Here is a 15080-nt window from a genome sequence, read left to right on the forward strand (position 1 = left end):
CCAAGTTAATCAGAGGAAGGTAGGAGTTTGGATTTCAAAATACAGATGTCACATTTCAGTGCAAATGACTCCTACATTAGCTTTATCAGTGTGTCCAGATGAACCTTTTATCTCCTTCAGAGAAAAGTGCCTCGCTGAGGAGATTGCCCCAAATAGACTAGCAATCAAAGATTGTTAGGGGTTTTCTCCTGCTTCTGTGCATCCTACTCAGGGACCCAGAGGTCCCTCGGGAATATAAGGAGTTGTGAAAAGTAACACAACTGGTCACCAGAAGAATTCACTCCCTCTACCTTCTCTTTAGCACCTCCCACTTCTACTCTTTTTATAGCCCTCCTTTCTCTCTCCAAATCTCAGGTTACTTTGCTGAGAGTTCTCAGACCTATAGTTTCTGTCCTGGTCTCAGCCTCCAATCCTTAAGAGACACCCAGCCCCAGCAATTGGATTGGGCAGCCTGTCTTGACACACCACTGTGCTGAGTGCTTGAGGACGTGTTTCAACAGATGGTTGGGGTTAGTGTGTGTCATCACATTCGAGTGGGGATTAAGAGAAGGAAGACTGCCTTGCTGGAGCTGTGTGGTCTTCTCGAAGTGTGAGTTGCAAGCAATAGAACTCTAGCTTTTGGAAGAAGGCGAGGAATTCATTTCCAGCAGCTCCAAGAAAAGCAGTTTGTTCAGGTAAAGTAAAAGACATCGGCTGCCTTTTCCCCTCTAGCATAGTTCTGAATGGAATGCTAGCGCAGCACACTTGTCAAGCCAGTTGCTGCGGTCTTATCAATGCTGCTATTGTATGGCTGACAGATAACTGCGAGTGGAGCTGGAAGCGTGGCTGTCTTTAGAGCGCTAACACTCCCTAATGCCATGCTTCGGAAGGTGCAGGGTGGAAAGTGTGTTGGGGAGCAGTGCTTTAACCACTCAGCATTCCCTTTCGAGGACCCCAAGGGGGCTAACCACCGCAGGGGAAAGTGTGGGGATGGCCAAACGAACGTTTATCCCTCTCCTTGGTAGAAGGAGGACGCAGCTCACTTTTAAAGTTGTATTTGCAACATTGTGTATAAAAATTCTAGTAACACTCCACCAGAGAACTCCTGGCAGGGATGGGGATGCTTTCCGGGCTGATTTATGCAGTGGGGATTCTGTCTGACTCATCACGGAACAAACCATAATGTTTTTAAAGTAATTTGGAGGTGACTGTAAAGTGTGGAGGACTTCTTTTGAGAGAGCGCGGGCTGGGCTTCAGACTGACTGGGGCGGCGGGGAGGGGGGCGGAGGGGGGACAGATAGACTGGCATAAAAACTACATTTTTAGAATTCAAAGAGAACCAGCAAAGGAGGAAGTAGCGAAATACGATTGAACCGAGCCCTCCCTCGCAGCTGCAGAGGAGCAGATGGATGTAATTCATTTGCAGATCTGTTTGTGAAAGTTTTACAAGTCATTGAAAGCTAAAGTAGCATCACTGTAATGGGTCATTAAAGTCACTACATTTATTGGTTTTAAACGGGCTATCTGAAGTGTTAATTAAATGGAAATAGATTTTCCGGCTTTGGTTCTAAGGGGAGAGTCTTAATTATCATTTTTCCATTGCAAATACCTGGTCATCCCCGTGCTTAAGCTGTTTAGTTTGTTATCTGCATTATGCTGCCCAAAGCAAATATACATATATATATGGAAGTGAATAAATGCAAAACATCACAAACTTGGTATTTTCTATACTATATAATAGAGTTTCCTCAAAGAAGTGCTTTCTCTAAACAAGTGCTGAGTTTTTTTAAAAAAATTAAAATAACATAAAGAATGAGAGTTCTTATTTTTCTTTTACAACTCCTAAATTCTCCCTTAAACATTAATTCTCATTTATACCTGCGGTGTTCATGAATTATTGGTCTTACTGGACTCTCTTATACTTGCAAGAGAAACCTAACACTGTCTTCACCCCCTTGCAGGTGAGAGATTCTATAAATAATACTGTATATAATCCATTCTGAAATAAGAGCTGTTTGGTAGGTTGAATAACAGGATTTATGGCTGGTGCTTTGTGATTTGGGTATTAGACCTTATAAAGGTACCTATAAAACTATGTTTCAAGATCCATCTCTATTTTGGCCTTTGGACCAAGTTATTCTTTTCTTTAAAAAAGAGAAAAAGAAGGGGGGAAAAGTAATGTGGTACTTGGCTGGGTGTCTTAGAGATAGCTCTCAGCACCTATTCTCTAATCTTCTTTGGTGAGAAAAATATTCTTATAAATGGTCATGTAGTTGTTTCTAATAGAATATTAGACAACCTTAATAACATTACATAAGCAAAAGAGACTAAAGTTCCTAAGCTGAACTCTTTTGGAATTCTAGTTATTCTATTTTGGCTTTATACTGCAACTCGAGCTTTAAATATAAAAATAAAAAATGTTAGACAAATTCTCTCCTGCTGTCTTAGTTTTCAAAATACAATGAGTTGGTTTAAGTAGTGAACAGGAATTATTGTTATTATTTTTCTTTTTATTATTATGAACGTGGCATTATTTTAGGGAAACAGCCATATTGCAGGAAAAAAAAGGGAAATTCCTCAAGGCTAATCAGTTCTTCCCTGTAGATAAGGTCTGATCACATTCAAATCTAGATAAGATACAGTCAGAGGAATTTGAGCTCAAAAGTATACAAAGCAGAAGACTGCCTTTTTAAAAGCACTTTGTGATATGGTGGAACTAAAATTATCATAAGAAGCTTAAGGAGAGAGGAAATGTAGAGAAACATTAATTCACACCTTGAAAAGGCAGGTTGGTGTCTGTTTGTTTTACTTTTTTTTCCCCTGAGATGTCCTTATCTGTACTAATTGGAAAAGACTGTCTCTTCAATGTAAAAAGGAGGCCAATTCCAACGATAATGCCCATAGGGTAATCCAACTTCTGGTCAAAGTATAAATCTACTCTTCCAGATGGTAAACATTCAGACTTATTTATGGTGACTTCTACATTCCTCGATTTGACATTTGGTTTCTTCACTTGTGCTGACAACACACATGAAGTTCCCATCAGCATCGTAACAGCTGTAAAAGTGTTCATGCTCGCAGGATGTCCCTTTTAGCCAAGGTAACAATTTGATGGGAAACTATCTGGGTCCATACCTTTGGTATATCCTGATACATACTGAATAACTCAATGTCTAGATCAAGATGAATTATTCTAGAGGTAGAAATAACAATAACTGATGTTAACATGCTGCTTTAAAATTAGAAGAAAAAAAAGCACTTGACGTACAACATCTCACAACCCTGTGGTGTTGTAAATGATTATCGCTCTTGTGCAAATGAGGAAACTGAGGCTCAGAAATGTTAAGTGACTTTTCTATGGTCACATAGCTAGTGTCAGAGATGGGATTTGAATGCATGTGACTCTGAATCCCAAAGGATCTGCTATAGTCTACTACCTGCCCAGCAATTTGAAAGTTTGATGAAAACTTGTGCATGGTGAATTCCAATTTTGATTGAACAGTATAGTAAGTCATTGTAGGCTATCTCTAAGCTAATGATCATCTGTTGCAGAGTTCATGAAGAGTTTGTATATGGACTGCTCATGAGAGAAACTGAAAGGTTTCTTCCCTAGTTACTTCTGAGGAGACGTGACTTTGGAAGATACTTGGTCATGTCCACTTTCAGTAAAATAGTATAAACAATATCATACAAATTTGTCAAAGGCAAGAAACAAGAGATCAATGAGTGGAGACTGAGGAGGAGGCAGGGTTCCTTGATTTAATTTTGTGCCAGTTTGTGTCTTGATAAAGGATTAGTCCTTTAGAAAATTTCATATATGAGATAGGAAAGTTATTTTAATAACCTATCATGTAAAACTTCTGTTGCTCATATCTATGTTGTTGATTTTACTCAAAGGAAGTCCCATGTGGAAGATTCAAACAGTATTGCAGGACTTCAATGATTCTTACTAAATGTTACATAAATTAGTTTATTTCGGCATGAGACAAATAGTCTTGAGAAGTAGAGTTAGAAGCAGCATTTACAAGTGTTGAAATGAAATAAATTCTATATCCATATTCCAGAACAGCATTCATGTTTAAAGACATTAATTGGAAGGGGGAAAAATGCCTTCAAAGCAAATTATATAGGAATTCTATCCTTCTGGGTCTTTGGGTCATTGATTTAAATTTGGAAAGGATCTCAGAGGTCATCCACTCTCACTCTCATTTTATAGATCTGAAAAACTGAAGTCCAGAGAGATTATGTGACTTGACACATGATCATTTCTAAGAAGGTACTTTGGAGAAAAGATTCTGTTCAAAGTTTCTGTTAATGTTAAAAGGTTTACAGATAAATCTCCATTATTTATGGCAAATTATCTTCTTTCTTACTTTCCATATACCAGCAATTGACAAGCCTATTGACCTTTCTTGTTGGTATTTCTCACTTTTATTTCTCCCTTTTCTATTCCTATTACCACCCCTTCCCATCCATTCTATGTGGAGTCTTCATCCCTTAATTCATAGATTATTTTGATAGCCTACAAATAAGTCTCTCAGCCTTCACTTTTTTCTTTCCAAACCATCCTTCAAGCAGATGCCGAAATAATCTTTTAAAAATTCTACTTTTATCATATTATTCCCTTGCTCAGTGGTTCTCTATTGTCTATAAAATGAGGTTCAAACTTCTTAGCCTGACCCTCAAGGCTTTCCACAATCTAGCAACAAATCTCTCCTTTGAAACCCTATCTCTAACTCAGGGGTCCTTTGCTTCAGACAGACTGGTTTACTCAATGCCCTGCCTCCAAGAGTCTCATTGATGCAGTCCCCCACCCCCATACTCCTTTCACGTTTGCTCTTTCCCTTTTCTCTTCTTTTGTAAATACTAACACCTAGGTCCAATCTCACTTTCACTATGAAACCTTCCCTAACTCTTCCATGCCCATAATTGTGTTCTGATCTCCTAGCATTTACTATCTGCATACAATCGTAAATTCCTCTCATCATTTGTTTTGTGTTGTGTGTGTGTGTGTGTGTATGTGTGTGTGTGTGTGAAGGACTTTCTTGTCCCTTCAACTAGATTATAAACTCCTTGAGGACAGAAACTGTCCTAGCATAATACTATACTTACATAAAGTACTTAATAGCTACTTGGTGAGTGAACTGTTTAATTTTGGAACTTTTCTTCAATTATCTAATATAAGGCTATTTCACTTGAGTTCATTAGCATGTCTATCTGAATAAAAAAGGGAAAACTCATCCATTTTACTTTTTTGACATCTTTGGTAATAGGTTTATTGGGAAGAATTTTAAATTATTACCTAAAATGAGGTTTGGGGATGCTCTCTTTAAACTCATCTATACTTGTCATCCCTTCTTCCCACAGACAATTAGAAATGACATGTCCTTCTCCCCTCAGGAGTCAGATTTCAAAGTATCAGTGGGCATTGTAAAACACCAAAATGAATGAAAGCATTAACCCAATTAATATCAGTTATCATTTCTGTGCACCTTTCATTCCCCTCTTGCCCAACCTGCCTCAGCCCCTAAAAAAGTCAACTTACTTTAGCATTTGGGGATTTAAGGCAACCGAGTTAATGGATTAATAGATAGGATGGTGACAGTTGAATAAACTTCACTGAGAGAAAAAGAGAGTCCTGCCCTGCACCAAAGGTTAATGGAGAGCAGGAGCTCAGCCCCAGTGCTGGGATGGAACAAAGGAACAGATCACTGGATGCTCAGTGGGAGATTTTATTCACAGGAGGGTCATGCAGCCCTCTTCTTTCCTCTCCTGCACACTTTTTAAATAGAAATAATAACTTTGGAAAACATTGTGGAGAGTCAGGTCAAGCTTCCAGAAGTAATTGGTAAGACAAGATACCTTTTAGACAAAATGAAGGGTCTAAACTATTTTACTATCCTTACCACTCAAACTACATATGATGAAAAGTTGTGTTTCTTTTAAAAATCAGCTTTAAGTCTTGCCTAGTCCCTACCACTGCACCCACCATCAAACATCTGATCTTTTCTCCTTGACAAAACATTCCCAGAAGGACAGCTGAATGCAGAATTATATTTTTTAAAAGCATCAAATGCCATGGAGTCAAGGTCCCAGAGAATGCCCTTTGGGTCTGGTCTGCTTCCATCCTTATTCTAAGATTGTTGGTAAAGAACAAAGAAGATGCAATTTAGCCTAGCCCACCTTGCGTCATTCTCTTGCATCTGTTCTAGTCCAAAGCCATAAGCCAGGAGCATGGTTAACTGGTTAACTGCGACTAGTTCATAGCAAAGGGGAAAAGCCATTTTGGTGGAGGATTTGTCCATAGCAAAGGTGGGAAGGTCTTTTATTGACATTACCTCTCCTAAAACTCCTAGAATGCCAAGATCATAGATCTAGAACTGAAAGCTTTGAGGTTATCTAGATCTGTACTCAGAATGGTTAAGTGACTTTGCCCAAAGTCACAAAGGTAATGAGTGGCAGCACTGAGATTCAAACTCAAGTTCTCTGACTCCACATCCAGCTCCCTTTCCATTGCTTTGCCTTTATATTCCTCTGCTATCAAACCCAATTATAAGTTTGGTGAAGAATATCTTTTTAAGTCATAAGTTTCTCATTTACTTCTAAGTGCAATCACTTAGTTGAGAGAAAGTATTCATTAAGTTGTCAGTTTATCTCTTACTCTGGCTACTTTCTGGTAGTCATAGGTCTTCGCTCGTACTTTTCTTTCCTCTCTTATTCCCTGAATTTGATTTGGCTTACTATTGCACATTATTCCTTCAACAAGTGTGTATGAAGTGTTTGTTCTGTGAAGAACATTGTGCTAGACACAAGAGGAAGACAGAAAGTTGAGATAAGACATGTTCCAGACACTCATGGAAATTACAATCCAATGGGGGGAAATGAAAAATTCAGAAACAACAATGATGCAAAATGTGAGGGCAAGGAAAAAACATATCATGCGTGTAAGCTAGCTGCACTATTTAATCAAGGAGGAACTCTGAAGATGGACAGGAGAAAAAGATGTCATCAAGGAACTATATAATAGAAAGAGAAGATGAGACTGATCACATGAGGTGAGGAGCACAAGTGATAAGGAGACCCAGATTGTTCCCCTGGTGTCTTCACAATGTCAGAAGTGAAGGACAGTCTCCAGCATGTTGCATAGATCTCCTGTGACAAACTTAACAGGAAGAAATGGAAAAGAGTCGCACAGGATGGACAACAACGGATGAGTTGTGATCTGCATTTTTGAGGGAAAGGTCAAATCACAGCTACAGGTGAGTAAGTAACCTAGATGGCACACTAGATAGAGCACTGGGCCTAGAGTCAGGAAGTCCTGAGTCAAATTCAGCCTCATGCACTTGCTAGCTGTGTGACCCTAGGCAAGTCACTAAACCTCTGTTTGCACTTAGTCCATTGGAGAAGGAAATGACTAATCACTCTAGGATCCTTTCCAAGAAAACTCCATGGACATTATTGTATTGGTGTTCTATGGTCGATGGGGTCTCAAAGAGTCAGACCTGACTAAACAACTAACAACAAAAGCAACAACATGAGAAAGTTATAGGCTAAATGCTACGTTGAGTCTGAGGGGGAAAGTTCATTAGATATTACGGGATGGAGGAAGATGTCAGAGCCAGTGATGTTAGAATGGGACTTTAAAAAGATGTGTAGAATATCAACTGGTTAAGGAGAGATGGAAAGCATGGCTAAGGAGAGATGGAAAGCACTCTAGGCTAAAGGAATAGAATATGAAAAGGCATGGAATTGAACAATTCTGAAGGGACTGGGGAGAGACTGAGTAGTCTGCCTTGGCTGAAAGTGCAAAACATGTCAAGGGGACAAGTATGAAATAAGATTGAAAAGGTTCAAAGTGGTTGTCATGAGCCTTTTGGTGGAAAGACACAATATAAATAATAATGATCATGAGTAATTTCTAATACATAAGCATGAGAGGCAGCATGACATAGAAGAAACATAGCTGGCCTCAGAGTCAGACTTGGGTTCAAGTGCCTCCTCTGAACCTTCTGGCTCAGCACCCTAGACAGCTCTGTAATTGCAAAATGACTGTAGGCCTGCATTGGCAGAGTTTTCCCATTCTCATGAATTCATAGTCTATATCCCTTAATCCTTAAAAACAAAACAAGAACAAAAACTCTAAGCACAGACATACCCCAACCTAAAGTTATTAATTGGTTACAGAAAAGGGAAAAAAAAAAAAAAAAGACATTCAGCAAAACACTAAAGCAGTTTACTGGAAATAATGCTATAAATAGACAACAGAAAACTAAATTTAGAACTGGAAAGAATCTTAGAGTTCATCTCATTTTATAGAGAAGAAACTTGTGTCCCAAAGAAGTGAAATGATTGAGGTGAAGTAAATTGCCCAAAGTCATACAGGTACTAAGCGAAATTATCAAGCTTCAAACTCTGGTCCTAAACTGAGTGTTCTTTCCACAGTGCCACACTACCAGAGATATTGCAGCAGGATTTTATTACTTTAATTTAGAGTTTGTCTGGGGAAACCATAGACTGGGTGTAATTCTCTAAGTGTATATATCTCTTTCGTATAAACGTAAACAGCACTATTTGAGCCCTCCTGCCATATGATCTTGAGTAGTTATGTCTTAGGCTCCTGCTGCTGTCATGAATTGTGATCCCGGACTGCTTTTTATTTGACTCTAATTTTTTTCTTCTTCTATAAAATGGAGTTTAGACTACTTGCTCTTTCTCTGTCATTAAGTATAATGTCAGAGATGAATAAAATGTGATTTGAGCTCATGAAAAGAATACTGTGACTAGTCTCTTTCGAGATTTACTAGGTAAACCAAAACACTCCTATATGCTTCCAGTAGAGCATAAGCAGGGACTGCTTTTCATTATTTGTAGCACTTAGCTTAGTACAGGGCCTTGCCTATATGTGGGATGCACTTAAATAAATTTAGTTATTTGAGAAATAATTATTTAATTTCTTAAATAGAAAACAATAGGAAAATATCCCTATGTTAACTGCCTAATAGTTAACCTTTTTTTTCACTGTATAATGCCAGCTTGTTATTCTACTAAAGTATAAAATTAAGATTCATCAGCTTCAGTATGTTACTACTTGAATAGAGGCCAAGTTCTTGATTTTTGTTATAGCTCATGGGTCATATCTGCTGTACTTTCAAGTAAGGTTGAAAAGATGCTGTAGGATAATAGCTATAATAGAGCTCTAGGAAGGATGAATTAATTACATTGAAAAATTTGATTGATCACTTGATTTAGTATTGTGCATCTATATATAATATTGTCAGATATTTTAAAATTATCTTTAATTTGATTTCATTACTATGACTAAACTGCCCAAACCACTATTCTGTAACATGTCCTGTTAGTAGAACCAATGTCTATTTAAAGCCACCCCTTCACCTGCCAATAATCAATCTTCTTTGGAACAGAAAGTCATATTAAACCACTGTGTTTCATACTTCATTATGAAGCTCTCAAAAATCTGAAATTTTAACTTTCAGCTAATGAGAAGTGAGCTCCAGAGGAGAGAGGATCCAGATTCCCTATATCCATCTTCTCAGCAGCTTAATTCAAGAAACAGACAGGAAAATGGTCTGGTCCATTCTAGATGTAACAGATTAATAGAGTTCTATAATGGATATACACTATGGATAAGTAGAATCACATACAGAATGTTTCTTTTTGGTCATGAGGTTTGTTTTTTTTTTTTTTTCCCATATGCCATATCTGTGCTTAGTAAATAAATGGAGGTTCCTCACCTTTCTGGTCTGATATAAATGGCTTCATTTTTTTCGCATTTTGAAGAGCTGTTTAAATGTTCTATAACTACCCTGAAAGTATCACCAAGAAATAAAATTTTAGAACTGGACAATCAATTAATCTGATCCAACAGGCATTAATTCAGTGTCTACTATGTGGGATCTGAGGCTACAACAACAAAATGAAAAAGAGGACCTACCTTCAAGGACTTGGCATTTAATTGGATGTGATGGAAATAGTTGTATTATCCATGAAAATTTGAGGAGATAGAAGAAAGCACTAATAACTAGGGGAATAAGGAAAGACTTCCCATAATAAGTGATAAATGAGCTGTCTCGAATGCAGTTAGGCATTCTAAGTAGTACAAGTGAGAAGGGAGAGCATATTCTAAGAGGCATTAAATGAATATCATAAGGGAACATTGGGGATAATCTGTAAAAAGCACAATTTGATAGCTCAAATGTCAAATTGTAGAAACAATCAGTTTGTCCCAAATGTTGAATGAATGAGTGAATGAATGAATGAAAAAACATTTATGAACTCCTTACTATAAATGAAGAAAGGAAACCAGATCGTAAAAGATTTAATTGGTAAGGTAGGTGTTTGTATTTTATTCTAGAAATAAACAATGAACTGTGTGGTGACCAATATATATATCTGGTATGGCAGTGTAGATACTAAGCTGCCTTCAAGAAAGGCACTGAAAGGAGAGGAGAGGCAACCTCGAATCATATTCTTCATACTAATTTCATCTCAGTGTTTTCTCTCTTGTTCGTCTCTGACACATAGTTTTGAAATCATGTTGATTTGTGGTTGGAGATCATCTTTTGCCCCACCAATTTTCTCACAAAGAATAAATAACCATAACAGAACAAAAAATTTGTTGAATGTGATTTATATTTTTAAAACACTTTATGATCATTAAAACACTATATGATCATTTTTGATGCTCATAATCACATGATAAGGTAGGTGGAATGGACAGCTTTCAGTAATTCATGGACTTCATGTCAGCCATGAACATGAACCAGATATTTTGCTAGGAAAAAAAACCTAACTGCTTAGAAAACATATCACATTTTGGTTTTTTTTTTCAAAAGTATGCCACTTAATTTACAAAACAGCTTCAACTAAGATTGTTTCTTGAGATGATGCTTCATGTTTTACAGTGCTTCTTATCAGAAATTATTTGGCAAATAGGAAATTTGTGAACATACATTGAGAGGGGACAAGTCTGGTAACTTTTTAATATTTCTAGAAAAACTGAGGTTTATTTTAAATGAAGCTTTTGGTTCTTACTTTATCCAATTGGATTTTTGAAGTATTTCCCCAGATTCCAGCATAAGGAATATTAGTCTGCATTCTTTTTCTTCTACAACATAGGCATGAATGTTAAATGATTATAATCCATTTTTCATTTTGAATCCAGTGAATTGAGATTGAGTCTGCATTTCCTGAGATAAGTGTTTTATGTTAAAGCAAAGAACCAATGAGAAAAAGTATTGTATCTCAATACCATTTCAAAGTAAGAAAAAAAGCTGAAGTTAACCCAACAATCTTCTTTCATTGTCAGGTATAAAACCATATCCTTTTATCTATTGTCCATAAAGGTCAACATTCTTATCTCACTATAAATTTGACTGTGTAATTGGCACACACCTGTTTCCTGTTCAGATAGTCTAAATTCATATTTCTCAGGATTCTGCCCCCTACTGCTTTAGTCTCTTGATCCTGTCTCACTGGTGTCTTGAAACTGAGAAGTATAATTCTCTGAGAGAACGTAGAAAGGAATAAGAGAAGAAAAAAATGGAATGGTAGCATGGTTGATACCCAGTCTCTCAAATTCATTACTAAATGGAGTATGAAGAGATGTCATCACATACTAGATGAAAGAAGACATTTTTTTTTTTGCTGGGATAATGTCCATTTGCTGTGGTCACTAGCCTTTCTACTCTAACAGTATGTGCCTTTCTGTAAATGCATCCTTGTTTAGACTGGTCAAACATAGACTAGCAATTTGCACATTAAAAGCATTTAATAAATGTATATTATATTTTAATTAGCGTCTACACCAGAGTTATGGAAAGAACTACATGATGTCCCAGCTCAACTATAGAATCTTGACATGAAGAATCATCCATCATATTTTTACTAGTCCTGATCATTTTAGTGTGTTTGGTTGTTGGTATCATTTAATAAAATCAAACTTATTGTCTTGTGAGTTGAATGCAAGCTCTTTGAGACAAGGACAGTTTTTGTTTTGACTTTGTACCAGGAGCTCCTAGGACATTGCCCCTTGTACAGAGCAGGTACTTCATAAGTACTTGTCGGGTTGGATTGGAAACTGTTTTCACAGTTTTTGTTGACAGCTGAATATCTAGTACTGCCATTCCCAGGCAGAAGCTTTCGGAGTGCCTTATCTATAAGACATTCATACATTCCTATATATTTATCAGAACAAAGATATCCTTCCTGGAAAAAAATTAATGAAAAAACCCCACTACTGTACCTTAGATGATGCTGGATACACAGCTTTTTTTTTTATAGTAACATTACTTTAATAGATATATATTCGCACATATATGTACACATATACATAAGTACACATAACATTTATATGTATATGCATTATGTACATATGTATGTATTCGATCCAAGTATTCTGTTTTTCTTTTTATCATGGCCATTCTTGAAGAGAATGGCTTGAAAAAACTTTCCTGTTATAAATTGTTTCACTGTGAGTATTTATGCTTATATGAAAAGTTGTCTTGGTGGTTGTTGTACATTTGATATCGTTAATTAGTGTTTTCCACTCAAGTGTTTTATATAGAAGTTAGGTCTTTTGAATTCAGTACTGCAAAGAAAAACTGGTTTTGCCACAAGAAAAATCTTTTGGGGCTTGGAGCGTTAGTTCTATCAGGAAGCCATCCGGTCTGGACAGGGAAGAATGTTCTAATATAGGCCCTTCCTGGATCTGGGGCTCACATTCCTAGGCTGGGTCAGAACTTGACTGGCCCTGGGGGTAAGAATGACAAGGGACCGGATGAACAGTCCTCTGCCTCAATAAGTTTGGTTCCATATTAATCTGCCCCATACAGCTGAAATGCTTTCTCCTTTCTCTTCCCTTCCCCCAAAACATTTTTGGTGACCATAAAGAACACCAGGAAGACCAGATAATCTTGTTTCTAGGCAGCCTGATGTGTGTGCGTGTGTGTGTGTGTGTGTGTGTGTGTGTGTGGTGAGGAGGGGCTGTATTCTCTAGTCTTTGCCTAAATAAAGTACTTGACAGTTTTCTCACTAACCTTTTCAATGTTTCTTTCTACCAATGCTACTTTCTATATAAAAAGCGGGGGTGAGGAAAGAGCAGGAATGTTGCTATCAGATACCAGATATTCCCTGAATTCATTTAAAGTTATTGGCTCCTCCGCATAGAATCAAGTATACATTGACTTCTAAAACATGATGAATATTGAATCCAACTTGGGTAAAGAAACAATGCAGTCACTATATATAACATTCTTTCTGCTCTTAAATTCCACATCATTGGCTCACTCACATAAGGGAAGTAATCTAAAGTCAAGCCCACTCTGATCACCAAACAGCATGATCATCGATAAAAGTATTTGTGTTTAAACCAGTATTTATTAAGAGCCTACTATGTGCCAGTACTGTGCTAAATTCTGAGCATACAAAGAAGAGGTGGGCAGTCTTTGCCCTCAAGGAAGCTTCACTTTATGTTTTGCTGAATATTTAAATTTGTAAACCAATCCCCAACATAGATTTAGAGAAGTATGCAAAATTCTGCAAATATAAAATAAATACATTAATTAAATCTTATAAATAGACTACCTTGGAAATAGTTGCTTACCTTGTCTCAGGTAAGTAGCAATTTATACTGCTTAGATAGGGGAAAAAATACTGATTTTATTGTTTACCATCTTTGTGTCATCACTAGAGGAAAAGTTGACTAGTAAATTAAAAGACACGAAAAATGTGAGATGTAAGATTTATTGTAGATAATAGAATGAGTTCATCTTCTGAGCTCTATTCCTACATCTCTAAATTCCTACTTGATATGCCCACCTGGGTGATCCATAGACATCTCACACTCAAGATTCCCCAAACAGAACTCATTACCCTTCCCACTAAACCCACTTCTCCTCCTCAGTCTCCTAGAGGATACAGCCATCCTTCCTGTCACCTAGGTTCACATTCCACTCCCTCACTATCAACCCACCCCTATAGTCAATTTTTTGTCAAACCTTGTCCATTCTACTTCCAGGGTATTATTTGTGTTCAATCTCAAAATTATTCAAAAGCAGAAACCTGACAGATATGGTACTAATTGTTCCTGCAAATTCTCAACTGCAGTTTTCATCCTAGACCTGACTTATGAAACTCTAACTTGGGAAGTTTGGGAAAGTTCTCAGGTTCCCAGATTCAACAGTTCATCCCAATTCTCAAGAAAGACTGGAGTGAGGCAATGGAAGACTTCAGTCGTGTGATGTAAATCTCCCTATCTCCCTTGATACTGTTACTTAGCACTCTTTCAATAATGACCTGTTTTATGTTAAAGTTGCTAGATGGTTTAATGGTTCAACCCAGTGCAGCATAAATAATGATAGGTGACATTTATAAGATGCTTTAAATTTTACAAAGGATTCTACTATATCCATTAACTATATCCTTTGGACCCTCCCAATGAGGGAGGCACTGAAGATACTATGCTCATTTTATTGTACCCATTTTACAGAGAAAGAAACAGTCTTCAAAAGGCTAAGTGAATTGTTTATGGTTACATAGTGTTAAAGACAGGATTTGAATCCAGGTTTCTTAACTCCACGTCTAGGATTGTTCCCTTTTTTGGAATATGCATGTTTCTCGAAAATATTTTAGAATTTAAGAGCAAGAGATCTATTTCAGAATAATTGAATGATATACTACTACTATTGTTGTTGCTGATAATAAAGCCTTTATACTCGGATAGTGTCTGAACCTTTCCAAAGTCCTGTGGCACATATTAGGACATTTTATTCTCGTAATTTTTTTATTCTCCTTGCACAATTTCACACCCATTTTAGATGTGACAAAACTTTACCCCACAGAAGGGACTTGTCTAAGATCACCTAGGCAATGATAAACAAAGTAGGTATTGAAACCCATGTGCTTCGGTTTCTGTTCCAGTGTACTTCCCAAGTAGTCAGATTGTCTCCAACAGTTACATATGTAAAAACCAAGAAATTTTGATTTTTCATATTAGCAAAAAACTTCAATGACTCCTTTTTTACCTGTTGCATAACATACAAACTTGTCATTTAAGGCCCTCTATCCCTCCATAATGTGCCTCC

At 37.1% G+C, this 15080-nt stretch overlaps 1 protein-coding gene across 4 annotated transcripts in view; it reads left to right on the forward strand.

Moving 5' to 3' along the window:
* Nucleotides 1–338: 338 nt before the first annotated feature.
* SULF1 (sulfatase 1) overlaps nt 339–15080 on the forward strand; it is a 206088-nt gene continuing 191346 nt past the window's right edge. For all 4 annotated transcript variants that reach the window (XM_072604795.1, XM_072604798.1, XM_072604800.1 and 1 more), the window contains exon 1: nt 339–674. The gene's annotated coding sequence lies outside the window, so the exon portion shown is untranslated. The remainder of the gene's footprint in view (nt 675–15080) is intronic.

Source organism: Notamacropus eugenii, chromosome 4 (genome assembly GCF_028372415.1).
Source record: "Notamacropus eugenii isolate mMacEug1 chromosome 4, mMacEug1.pri_v2, whole genome shotgun sequence".
In the NCBI taxonomy this organism is placed as follows: Eukaryota; Metazoa; Chordata; class Mammalia; order Diprotodontia; family Macropodidae; genus Notamacropus; species Notamacropus eugenii.